General features: G+C 43.3%; 1 protein-coding gene across 1 annotated transcript in view; it reads left to right on the top strand.

Moving 5' to 3' along the window:
- Window positions 1-4,407: 4,407 nt before the first annotated feature.
- Window positions 4,408-13,023, top strand: part of crybg3 (crystallin beta-gamma domain containing 3) — a 61,817-nt gene continuing 53,201 nt past the window's right edge. The window contains exon 1 of the mRNA XM_033033133.1: window positions 4,408-4,669. The gene's annotated coding sequence lies outside the window, so the exon portion shown is untranslated. The remainder of the gene's footprint in view (window positions 4,670-13,023) is intronic.

The following is a 13,023-nucleotide window of genomic DNA, read 5'->3' as shown; positions in this document are numbered from 1 at the left end:
CATGGTGGTATTTAATTTATTTTTTAATCATCTTTTGAAGAGTAGTGAGTGCAAAGTCTATGGCAGCTGTAAAGGGGGCAAGTGATTCAATAGTTAGGGAGACAGACAGGGTATTTTGAAACCATGGATGTTTTTCCAGGATGGTTTGTTACTTTGGTCAATCTGAAGAAGGGTCTCGACTTGAAATGTCACCCATTCCTTCTCTCCAGAGAAGCTGCCTGTCCTGCTGAGTTACTCCGGTATTTTGTGTCTACCTATGGGTTGTTACTTTCTTGGTATTGTGTTAAAAGTATCGAACCAGCTGTGTAATCAACTGAGTAGGAAGGATGGACAGGCGGGAGTTTAGTCCATATTGGTACCAGCGACACTTGAAAAACTTGAGATTTCAAGGGTTAATTTCTGCCACTGGTGTGACATGATATTGAGGACAGCACTCAGAGTGCTGATCAATCTTTAGTTTTAGAGATACAGCATGTAAACAGGCCATTCGGCCCACTGAGACCATGCCGACCAACGATTACCCATACACTAGTTCCCTGTTATCTCAGTTTTGCATCCTACTCGCTGGGGCATTTTACAGAGGTCAATTAACCTAAAGTCCTGCATGTCTTTGGAATGTTGGGGGAAACGAGAGCACCTGGAGGAAACCCACGTAGTCACAGGGTGAACATACAAACGCCATACAGACAGCACCCGTAGTCAGGATCAAATTCTGGTCTCAGGCGCTGTAAGGGAGCAACTTTACCACTGCGACAACTGATTGTGCAGAAGTAGGGGCTTTAGATTCATGGCACGTTAAAACTGATATTGGGCATAATTGGGCCTCTACAAGCAAGACTGGCTACATCATAACTGAACTGGTGCCAGTATAGCGATGTTCGCCTGTTTCATTGGGCAAGGTTTAATCTTCCTTATATTGCAACTGCTGATTTGTAACTATCCTGTTTGTATTTTCTTGGACAAACTAACTAATTTAGAAAAAGAAATGGATTGAGTGGATAATGAGGTAAAATGGGGTTTCTCGATAAATATGTGAAAACCCATCTTCATCAGGAGAAATGTAACCATTTCTTTCTGACCTGTCACAGAAGATGAAGAAGGATAAGATGGAAGGACTAAATTCCAATTGCAGAAATGCTCCAACACAGTTAGATTCAAAGTGTCAAGATCATCCAAGGAAGCACAATTAAGATGGTCAGGCATGTTGTCTTAATGTTTGGTGACCACCTACCAAGCTATCAATAGGTGGACAGCATAAAAGGTACAAAGAATGCTTGCAATGAAGAGCAAACCAAATCAAGAGCATTCAATACGATCATGCCAGATAAGTCTCTCTTCCTGCACTATCCCTTCATCCATTGATTCCTGTTGATATCCCCAAAATGAATTGATGCTATTTGTATATTGTATATGCTCAGTTATTGAGCTTCAACATAAGTTATAGGAGCAGAATTAGGCCATTCAGCCCATCAGGTCTACTCATGGCTCATTCAATCATGGCTGATCTATCTTTCCCTCTCAACCCAATTCCCCTATCTTCTCCCCATTACCCTTGACACCCGTACTAATCAAACAGCCCTCTTTGGTTACGGAAGTCCACAGATTTGTCGTTGGATGAAGATTTTGTTTCATCTCCGTTGTGAATGCCAGACCCTTAATTCTGAGACCTACCCCTGGATCCAGTTATCTCAGCCTGCAGAATTACCATCCTGACACCTATCCTTCCAAGCCCCTTTCTAAAAAACAAGACAAACTGCTGAAGGAACTTGGCGGGTCAGGGGTCAAGATTCTACTTCAGACTCAAGATTCCAGCATCTGCACTCTTGTGTTTCTAAGCCCCTTAGGAACTAAGGTAAGTTTTGATGATTCTACCTTTGGCTCCTTTCTTGTGATGCATAAGTCACCGAGTGACAGAATAATGATCATTCCTAAGTGTGCGTAGCTAAGCTAGTTCAAGTCAAAATGCTGCATATCCAGTCTAGTGGTTGACAGCCCATTGGCAGATCAAAAGACATGAAGGTAAGACCAATTTTTATAAGATTTAGCAACTCATTGCTGACCATGTTTGTAAGTATTCTTATCGAATCAGTCATGGCACAAAAAAATCCTTACCCCCACTCCCATCTCTAGCTCCGAAGGCCATGCACTTGAATGATCCTTCCAAACATTTCCAATATTTCTTCTCCACAGCATCACACAGTTGCCTTATGGTGAAGCAACTCTTCATCTTTGTTTCCCCCTGGTGTTCAAAACATGCAAGGGGGCAATGAAGAGGAAAAATGCCCACTGAGAGTTGTGGCTAGGTCAGATCTGGCACAGGTTCAGTACCTCCGAGGAGACAGCTACTAGGAAGATGGATCATCTACTAACTTAATTTAAATGAGTTTAATTGTGTTTTAATATGTTTATATTATAATATTTCTCAGCTTTGACTGCTGGCAAGCCCGGAGGCATGGTGTGGCTCCCTAACAAGGTGTTTTGCAGGTGGCCTTACTGTTCAATCAGCTTTATGCATTGATTACTGCCGGGAGATCTCCATATGAGTTGCCCCGGCAAGTAGGGGAGCTACCAGCAAAATCCAGACCCAAGGGCCTGAGCTACAACAGGGAGAGATTGGGCAGGCTGAGACTTTAGTCTTTGGAGTGCAGGAGGATGAAGGGTGATATAACGGGTATATAAGATCATGAGGGGAATAGATAGGGTAGATGCACCGTTTTTTACCTATAGTATGGAATTCTAGAACCAGAGGACATGGGTTTAAGGTGAGAGGAGGAAGATTTGGTAAGAACCCGAGGGGCACTGTTTCACACAGAGAGTGGTGGGTATATGGAATGAGTTGCCAGAGGAGGTAGTTGAGGCAGGTCCTAGAACAACATTTAAAAGACATTTGGACAGGTTCGTGGATAGGAAAAGTTTGGAAGGATATGGGCCAAAAGCAGGCAGGTGGGAATAGTGTTGATGGTCCATCGTGGTCGGTATGGGCAAGTTGGGCCGAACGGGCTGTTCCCATGACTTCATTAATGCAATGGCTGCTTAGAGTGACAATAACGATGTCTTGGGAAAGTTGCTATCTTCATGTATCCACAACGCCTAATCACCTCCTCCTGTCACCTAATCCAACACTTAACTTTTCCTAAGCTCTCCTACAACATGGCCGCACTTCCTGTGGTGCCTCTTTTGGGTTTGACTCATCTACGTTAGGAAGAATTAAAGAAGTAGGAGCAAGTGCTGGTCAATGAGCTTCTAGAAGCTGCTCCACTGTTCAATAAGAACATTGCTGACCTGACCTTGGCCTCCACTCTACTTTTCAGCCTCTTCCCCATAATTCTCAATTCGCCTGCAAACCAGAAATCTGTCATCTCGGTCTTGAACATATTTCAGCTTCATCGCTATGTCAAAGAAAGGGTGGCGCAGTGATAGTTGCTGCATGCCTGCAGCGCTAGGGACCCGGTTCAATCTTGACGACGGATGCTATGTGTGCGGAGTTTGCACAAGGATTCACGCCACTGTTGACTCGAACAAATGCAGTCAATGCTCTATCAGAAAGAACTCCAAACTTCCAGGTAACAATACATTCTCCAGATTTAACTTGCAACCAATAGCTCAAAAGTGGGTCATGGAGCCAGTTTTGTAAATTCCTTTCGCCTCGTGTACAAATTTCCTGCTGTAATTCCGGTTTTAAAAGAGCTATTGTCAGCAGTGTTCATGAGTTCATCCCTAAAAGGTGCCTTATGATTGTAGATGTCTCCAATTAATCCCAGAAAGGGCAGCACATTGATGCAGGTACACAACATTGCTGGGGAAACTCAGCGGGTGCAGCAGCATCTATGGAGCGAAGGAAATAGGCGACGTTTCGGGCCGAAACCCTTCTTCAGACTCATTGATGCAGCTGCTTTCTTGCAGCGTCAGAGACCCGGGTTCGATCCTGACCTCGGATGCTGTCTGTGTGGAGTTTGTACGTTCTCATTGTGACTGCGTGGGTTTCCTCCCACAACCCAAAGATGTGCGGGTTTGTAGGTTAAACTGGCCGATGTGAATTGCCCCTCGTGTGTAGTGGGATAACTCGTGTGAACGGCGTGGGCTCAGTGGACCGAAGAGCCTGTTTCTCAGCTGTATCTCTAACTAATAGATTCGTTTTCAGTTGAGTGAAGATACCTGGGGTACGTTAAATATGTGTTTTCAGACATATGTTATGTTGCCTCGATAATAACAACTGGTTAATAATGAATTATTTAAATATATATATATTACCAAAGAACAAGGTCGGTTTTCACGGCTTCACTGAGAAATGGGGGATTTAAGGTGAAATCACGTGGACGTGGATGTTGAATTTGCAACATAGTGGAGAAACGGTCACAATTGCGACATTCCTTTTCAAGTAGTCGGCGCTACGTAAACAGAGTACCTGTCAAGCAGAGAGACTCCACCTTTTCACTGTTTCTGTCAGCCCTGCTGTTCAAGTCTGACCAGTCCAACTTCACTCGCTTTCAGAGCAGACTTCGCTGCTGACTGAGATGCGCCGCTCCCTCCGGCTCTCGGGAGAAAGATGAGTGCGTTTAAAATCCCAAGTATTTTAAGAAGACATCACAAAAAACATATCCAGCCTATTCTCTTCGAATAAATCACCCGAGGAAGAAAACCCAGAGGAAAACGCATCCCAGACTGGCGGGTAAGTCCCAGAATAGACCTGTTGCAATGTAGCATTGATTAACACTTGGAAATACATTGACTTTTTTTTTACTTGATTGGTTATGTTCGGGACTCCTGAAGTAAAAGAGCTGCTTCAAAGGTTACGGGGTGCAATCAGAGGAACCCGCCTGTGAATAAAGGATTGGAGGGAGAGAGGCAGGGAACACGGGCAAGCGAGAGAGGGATAGGCAGAGATGGACACAGAGTGCTGGAGTAACTCAGCGGGTCAGGCAGCATCTCTGGAGAAATAGGATAGGTAGCGATTCGGGTGCGGAACCTCCTTCCGACTGATAGGCAGGTATGTGTTGATGTACAGAATAAGTGCGTCAGAAACCATTTGTATTGAGGCATTAAGACAGATAAGATGTTACCAGGACATAAGTGACTAAGCTATAGGGCGAGCTTGAGATACTAGGACTTTATTCCCCGTAGCGCTTGAGGCTGACGGGCGATCTTATAGAGGTGTATAAAACCATGAGTGGTGTGTAGAAAGGAACTGCAGATGCTGGTTTACACTGAAGATGCACACAATATGCTGGAGTAACTCAGCGGGTCACGAGGGGAATAGATAGGGTGAATGCACTTTTACCCAGAGTAGGGGAATCAACAACCAGAGGACATGGTTTTATGGTGAGAGGGGAAAGATTTAATGGGAGTCAGGAGCAACTATTTTCACTCAGAGGGTGGTGGAGATACGGAATGAGCTGTCAGGGGAGGCAAAAAAAAAGACAGTTCTGGAGTAACTCTATGGGTCAGGCAGCACCTCTGGAGAATGTAGATGGGTGACATTTTGGGTCGGGACCCTTCAGACTGATTTGTGATGGGGGTAGGGGGGAGAACTGGAAGGGAAGGACAAAGCCTGGCAACGAATAGGTGGAATATGAGGTGCTGTTACTGGTTTGCATTTGACCTCCCTCTGACAATGGAGGAGACCCACGACAAAAAGGTAATGGGAAGTGGAATTAAAATGATTAACAACTGGGCGATCCAGCAGACCTTGCCAGACCGAGCACAAGTATTCGGTGAAGCGGTATAGCTACAGTATTTATGTGTCTTCTCTAATCTGAAGGAGTGTCCCAACCCAAAACATCACCTCCACGTTCTCCAGAGATGCTGCCTGGCCTGCTGAGTTACTCCAGCATTTTGTGTCTTTCCTTGGTAAACCAGCATCTGAAGTTCCTTGTTTCTAAATGTCATCTAGATGTCTAAATGTAGGTGGTTAGACTTGTTTAGACTTAGAATGAATATTGGCAATGCTCACTTTAATGGCACAATGTAACCTGTCACTCATCAACCCGGGCCTGAATGTTGTACAGGTCTTACAGCATGCAGGTAGAGTCTCTTTCATTCGCTGAGGAGTCGTACAACAAGGAAACAGGCTCTTTGGCCTGGCAACCATCAAGCACCCATTTACACTAATTGTATTTTATGTTCGCCACATTCCTCTCCCGCATGTTACCCTTCACCGCACATACCATAGGTAATTTATAATGCCCAGTTAACCTACCAACCTGCTTGTTTTTGAGGAAAATGGTGCACCAGTTGGAAGCCGGTGTGGTTATATGAAGAGCATGCAAACTCCACACAGACAGCACTGGAGATCAAGGTCATTGGTACTATGTGGTAGCAGTTTGATTGTCAGTGCTAGTTGTGCAATGTTATACAAGTATCTCCGATTTAATTTTAGTTTTTTTAGTTTTTATATACAGTACGGAAACAGGCCGTTTGGTCGACCGAGTCGGTGCCGACCAGCAATCCCCACTAACACCATACTTACTACACACACACACACACACACAAGGGACAATTTATAATTATACCAAGCCAAATACCCGACAAACCTGCACGTCTTTGGAGTGTGGGGGGATACCGGAGGAAACCCTACACAGATCATGGGGAGAATGTACAAACTCTGTACAGACAGCACTCACAGGCAGATGCAGCCAAGTTGTTGGGACCAAAACCAAACTGAGCATCAGTGAGCAAATTATTCTGTCAATTACACTTTGGCTGATTGGGGTGATTATTAGGCAGTTAAGAATTACACTGATTTTTGTAAATGGACACACCTGACACATTTTCCACTTTTGTCTAGAAGATACTGGATGTTTGCAACAAACAAATCTGAACAAAACTTACTGAAAACCCACCACAGGACAATTGTGAGTAAGGTGGTGCAAATATTGTAGTGCTATCGTGTACCGTTTTGGCGTAATTTCAGGATCTCACTCATTCACTCACTCACTCTTTCACAGACAGACATCCAAACAAACAAGATGAGAGTTTTAGTTTAATCCAAGGTACAGTGAAAAGCTTTGTTTTGCTTTGTTTTGCATGCTATCCAGACCAATTAGATATACCATACATAGTATGTACATATCAGTTCAAACTCAAGGACAATAGAGAGAAAATAAAATGACAACATTTAGAAATGGTGTTTACACGTTGAAAATAGATTTAGAAGAGTAGAGCAATTGTATCTGATGGTATTGGATCCTTCTCTGGGAAGAGCATGCAAAGAATCATCAAGCTCTGGCATCAACCCTCTGTGTATTAATCAAACACAGTGACAACTAAATGCTTAAATGTTTGAAAAGGCCATAAGATGTATTGAATTATTGAAGAGGAGATCACAAACAAACAGCACCAATGCTTAAACAATGAAAAATAAAAGTTAAAGTAATGGTTAATATATGTGCTAAGATGGCACCAGAGCGTGGCGACTTTAGAGATATGGCGCGGAAACAGGCCGTTCAGCACACCGTGTCTGTGCCGACCAGTGATCACCTGTACACTAGTTCTGTCCTACACACTAGGGACAATTCTGTACGTCTTTGGAGTGTGGGAGCAAATCAGAGCACCTGGAGAAAACCCATGTGGTCACAAGGAGAACGGACAAACTCCATAACAGCACCATAGACAACACCTATAGGCAGGATTGAGCCCGGGTCTCTGGCGCGGTAAGGCAGCAACTCTGCCACTGCACCATCATGCCACCACCTGTTCCTCAAGCATATGCTGGGCCACATTAAAAAATGCAGCAGGTCACAAATAGACAGGTCGCATTGGGCATGGATGGAGAATTAAAGTGGTAGTCAACTTTAAGTTCACCTCTGCAGACCTCTGCACCACAATGTGTCCACCCAATCTTCATTTTGTTTCTCCACTGTAGAGGAGAGAACATCATGAGCACCAAATGTGCAAATAAATTCTTGCTTCACCTGGAAGGACTTTTGGGTCCCTAGTTGGTGTGAAGAGAACAAGTAAAATGATTGAAGATAAACACAAAGTGCTGGAGTAACTAAGTGGGTCAGGAAGCATCTCTGGAGAAAAAAGATGGGTGACGTTTCGGATCAGGACTCTTCTTCTCATCCCGACCCGAAATGTTACCCATCCTTTTTCTCCAGAGATGCTGCCTGACCTGTTGAGTTACTTCCGCACTTTGTGTCCATCTTCGGTATAAACCAGCATCTGCAGTTCCTTTCTACATGGGTAAAAGTATTGCATCGCCTGCAGTTACATGCAAATGTAATATGAGAAGGGGAATAGTTCATGGCTCTGGAAGAGTAGGCCAGGATTTCACATGGGGAATGATCTCTTTGGAATGCAGTAAGGGAAAGATGGGTCTGGTAGTGGAATTTTGTTGAAATTGGTGGACGTTGTGTAGAAATGTGGCAAATTCAAGGAAAAAAAACTTCTGTATGGTTGTTTGAATCATTGGAATGCAGACTGGGAGATAATTCATCAAACTTCACTTATCAGGTTGTTAGCATTTATGGTGAAGGCTGTCATTTTCTGCATGGTTGCAGGAGGTCCTTGATTTGGGATTTTGATCATTTTTGAACCGTTTTTTTGCTCTCAAGATACAGCATGGAAACAGGCCCTTCAACCCACCGAGTCCGCACTGAACACTGATCACCTATTCACATTAGTTCTATATTCTTTCTCATCCACTCCCTACACACGAGGGGCAATTTATGGAGGTCGATTAAGCATGTCTTTGGGATGTGGGAGGAAACCAGAGCACCCGGGGAAACCCACACAGCCAGAGGGAGAATGTGCAAATTCCACACAGACTGCACCCGAGGTCGGGATTAAACCCGGGTCTCTGGCGCTGTGTTTTGCCCCAACCCACATAGACACGGAAGCTTGACCCATGAAACAAAAACATTTCCGCTGTGCAACTGTTGCATCCAGCACAAATCGTTTGGGACGACACAATGGTACAGCGGTAGAGTTGCTGCCTTACAACACCAGAGACCCGAGTTCGATCGTGACTACAGGTGTTGTTTGCACGTTCTCCCTGTGACCACGTGGGCTTTCTCTGGGAGCTCCGACTTCCTCCTACATTCCAAAGACGTGCGGGTTAATTGGCTTTGGTAAAAAAAATTGTAAGTTGTCCCTAGTGTGTAGGATGGTCGGCGTGGACCAGGTGGGCCAAAGGGACTGTTTCCGCACTGTATTTCTAAAACTAAAAACTAAACTAAATTCATGGGATACATATTGGGTCAAAATTGTGAAAGAGTAACCATAACAGTAGACTCTGAACCCTGATGCTGTTGTACAAATGTGAAATTAAAGTAGTTTGTGCTGTGACTTTACGCACAAAGTAGCCCTCTGCTGAGTAAACCGTGACTTAATACTTTAAAAGCTAACATTTATTCAGTGTTCTCGTGATCACAAGTTAACCCAAAGCACTTTACAAACAATGAAATACTTTCAAGGATCAGACATTACTGTAATGTGGGAAATATGACAGACGATTTGTGCAGAGTGAAATGTAACGTCCACACAATCTATTTCACTGCTGTAAGCACAAGGAACTGGTTTATAAAATAAATAAATCAGCGGGTCAGGCAACATTTCAGGAGAACCGGGATAGGTGACAAAGAAGGATCCCAACCCGAAACATCACCTATCCTTGTTCTCCAGGGATGTTGCCTCACCTGCTGAGCTATTCCAGCACTTTGATACTTGCTCGAGGTAAATATTACTAAACTTCGGCCAAGCTCCCCTGGTCAATGTCAAAACAGTGCCATAAGATCTTTGCACCCACTCAAAATAGCAAGCTCAGCCTCAGTTTAACGTTACATAGGGTGTTGTATTAACATTACAGATCCACTTGGGGTTTAAATCCCAAATTTGATTCAAAACTTCAAAAAAGTAATATCTGTGAGAGGAAGGCATCTTTATGAGTAATGACAATCCTTTAAGGCATTTTTAGGTGTGTTGGTTTACATAAAAACAACTATGGTGAATGCCATCCTAGTTGATGTTTTTAACCATTTAGGTATATTTTCTGATCATTTTTTGGGTCAAAACTAGTAGGGAAAACATTCACAGAGATTCTATCCCCTATGTTAGTTAACTTCATTTGATTGTTTATTTTCTTCTAGGGAAGAGCGAACTTTGAAATCATCTGTGCAAATCTAGCAAGACTGCATTCTTGTGATCACTGGTATCTATCAGCGGAAATGTTATAATCCAATCACTGAATCATGATGGAACTCAAACTATAGATGTGTCATTCCATGGGCACTCCCTGTTTCATTGTTTAGGATTTTGACATTGAGGCAGATTTCCTCTGTTAACTATTTGTAACCAAATAATAAACACAAAACAACTCTTAAATGTTCATTTATGAAGCAAACCAAGATAAAGTGAAATGTAAGGTGGAGAAAATATTCAACACTGTTATCTTCTTTGACTGAGATTTTCTCTGTTTGTACATTTGTACAATTGTACTTTTTTTACACAATGGACCAGTAAGATGTCTAATTTCTCCATAGTTTAGTGTATAGTCACATGTACCCAGGTACAGTGTATAGTCACATGTACCCAGGTACAGTGAAAAGCTTTTGCATGCTAAAGAAAATGCATGATTACAATCGAGCCATGCACAGTGTACAAATACATGATAAAGGGAATAATGTTAATAACTTTAATGCAAGATAAAGTCCAGCAAAGTCTGATCAAAGATAGTCTAGGATCTCCAATGAGATATTGTAGATAGTAGTTCAGGACTGCTCTCTAGTTTTTGGTAGGATGGTTCACTTGCCTGACAACAACTGTGAAGAAAGTGTCCCTGAATCTGGAGGTGTGCGTTTTCAAACTTCTATACCTCTTGCCTGATCGGTGAGGAGAGAAGAGGGAGGGGCTGAGGTGTGACTCGTTCTTGGTTATGCTGGTGGCCTTGCCAAGGCAGAGCGAGGCATAAATGGAGTTAATGCAAGGGAGGTTGGTTTGTGTGATGGTCTGGACTGCATCCACAATTCTCAGCAATTTCTTGCAGTCTTGGATGGAGCTGTTCCCAAACCATTGAGGCAGTGCAGCGTAGGTTCATGAGATTGATCCCTGGGATGGCGGGACTGTCATATGAGGAAAGATTGAAAAGACTAAGCTTGTATTCACTGGAGTTTAGAAGGATGAGGGGCTATCTTATAGAAAAATATAAAATTATTAAAAGTCTGGACAAGCTAGATGCAGGAAATAAATACCCAATGTTGGGCGAGTACAGAACCAGGGGCCACAGTCTTAGAATAAAGGGGAAGCCATTTAAGACTGAGGTGAGAAAAAACATTTTCACCCGAAGAGTTGTGAATTTGTGGAATTCCCTACCACAGAGGGTAGTGGAGGCCAAGTCACTGGATGGATTTAAGAGAGAGTTAGATAGAGCTCCAGGGCCTAGTGGAATCAAGGGATATGGGGATATTGGAGACGATCAGCCATGATCACAATGAATGGTGGTGCTGGCTCGAAGGGCCGAATGGCCTCCTCCTGCACCTATTTTCTATGTTTCATGCTGTGATGAATCCCGATAAAATGCTTTTTACGGCGCATGTGTAGAAGTTGGTGAGAATTGTTGGGGACATGCCAAACCTTCTAAGGAAGTAAAGGCATTAGTGTGCTTTCTTTCCACAGAGTAGACAGCCCTTCTGTGCATTGTTATGTGATTTTCATCTGTAGAAATAAGACTGAGGCCTGTATTCGTTGAATCTTCACTTTCCTGATTCTTAGTGCCACTTCAAATGTGAATCTTTTTAAAGTGGAACAATATATATATTTTATTTTTAATGTTACCCATTCTTATAGATAATTAATGGCCTAGCTGGCATTCTATATGCACTCCTGTATAGTGGCTAATTTGATCATGTGTGGAGGTCAGACCATGTAATTTTTAAATTAAAAACATTTAATTTTGCCAGGGCTCCATTCAAAAAGACTTGTTCCTTCCTGCCACCAAACCAGTCCCTTCACTAATAAATAATTGATAATTATTTCCATCTGGTGCCTCACTTTATGCAGTCTCAATTAAAAAATTAAAAAAAACATTTTGTTAAACCTATAGACATTAGATATTTACAATAAAGAGGGAGTCTGTTTAGTCTCTTGAGTTTGTGATTAACCCAAGCAAATTAAGTTGCAGACTGATCTGTCAGAGAATATTTGGTAGTTGGGTTAGCCTTCTGGGGTGCTGTAAAGTAGGAGGGAAAAGCCCAGAGACTGAAGGATAATTTGTAAGACTTGTGAATACTTTGCCCAACAAGGATCATACAGAAAAGGCATTTTATGAAAGCCCTCAACTCACAAGAAAACAGAAAACTGAGAGTGAATGAACTGTGGACTGAATCCCCTTCAATAAACCAGTGCAGTCATATGCTACATGGTCATTTCATAGAACGTAGAACAATACAGCACAGGAACAGGCCCTTCGGTCCACAATGCCTATGCCAAACCGGATACCAAGAAGGATCCCGACCTGAATCATCACCCATTCTTTTTCTCCGGAGATGCTCAGATTCAATCTTTATTGTCATTGTGCAGTGTACAGTACAGAGACAACGAAATGCAGTTATCATCTCACCCAGAAGAGCGAACATAGAATAATGGAACAGCAGAATATATATATGTACATACATTAGTGCAATTTGTCTGGGGGAAGGAGTGTCTGGGGGTGCGGGTGACTGGCAATCACCAAGAGTTAAGTTGTGTAGCAGCCGCAGGCAAGAAGCTGTTCCTGAACCTGCTGGTCCGGCAACGGAGTGACCTGTAGTGCTTCCCGGATGGGAGGATGGTAAACAGACTGTGGTTGGGGTGAGAGCAGTCCTTGACGATGCTGCGCGCCCTTCGCAGACATCGCTTGCTCTGGACAGCCTCAATGGAGGGGAGCGAGGAACCGGTGATGCGTTGGGCAATTTTCACCACCCTCTGCAGTGTTTTCCGGTCGGAGACAGAGCAGCTGATATACCATACTGTGATACAGTTGGTAAGGATGCTCTCGATGGTGCAGCGGTAGAAGTTCACCAGAATATGAGGAGACAGATGAACCAGCGT

The sequence above is a fragment of the Amblyraja radiata genome, chromosome 14, assembly GCF_010909765.2.
Source record: "Amblyraja radiata isolate CabotCenter1 chromosome 14, sAmbRad1.1.pri, whole genome shotgun sequence".
NCBI classification, from domain to species: domain Eukaryota; kingdom Metazoa; phylum Chordata; class Chondrichthyes; order Rajiformes; family Rajidae; genus Amblyraja; species Amblyraja radiata.
The sequence above is the reverse complement of the archived record's forward strand: the minus strand, read 5'-3'. Positions and strand labels throughout refer to the sequence as shown.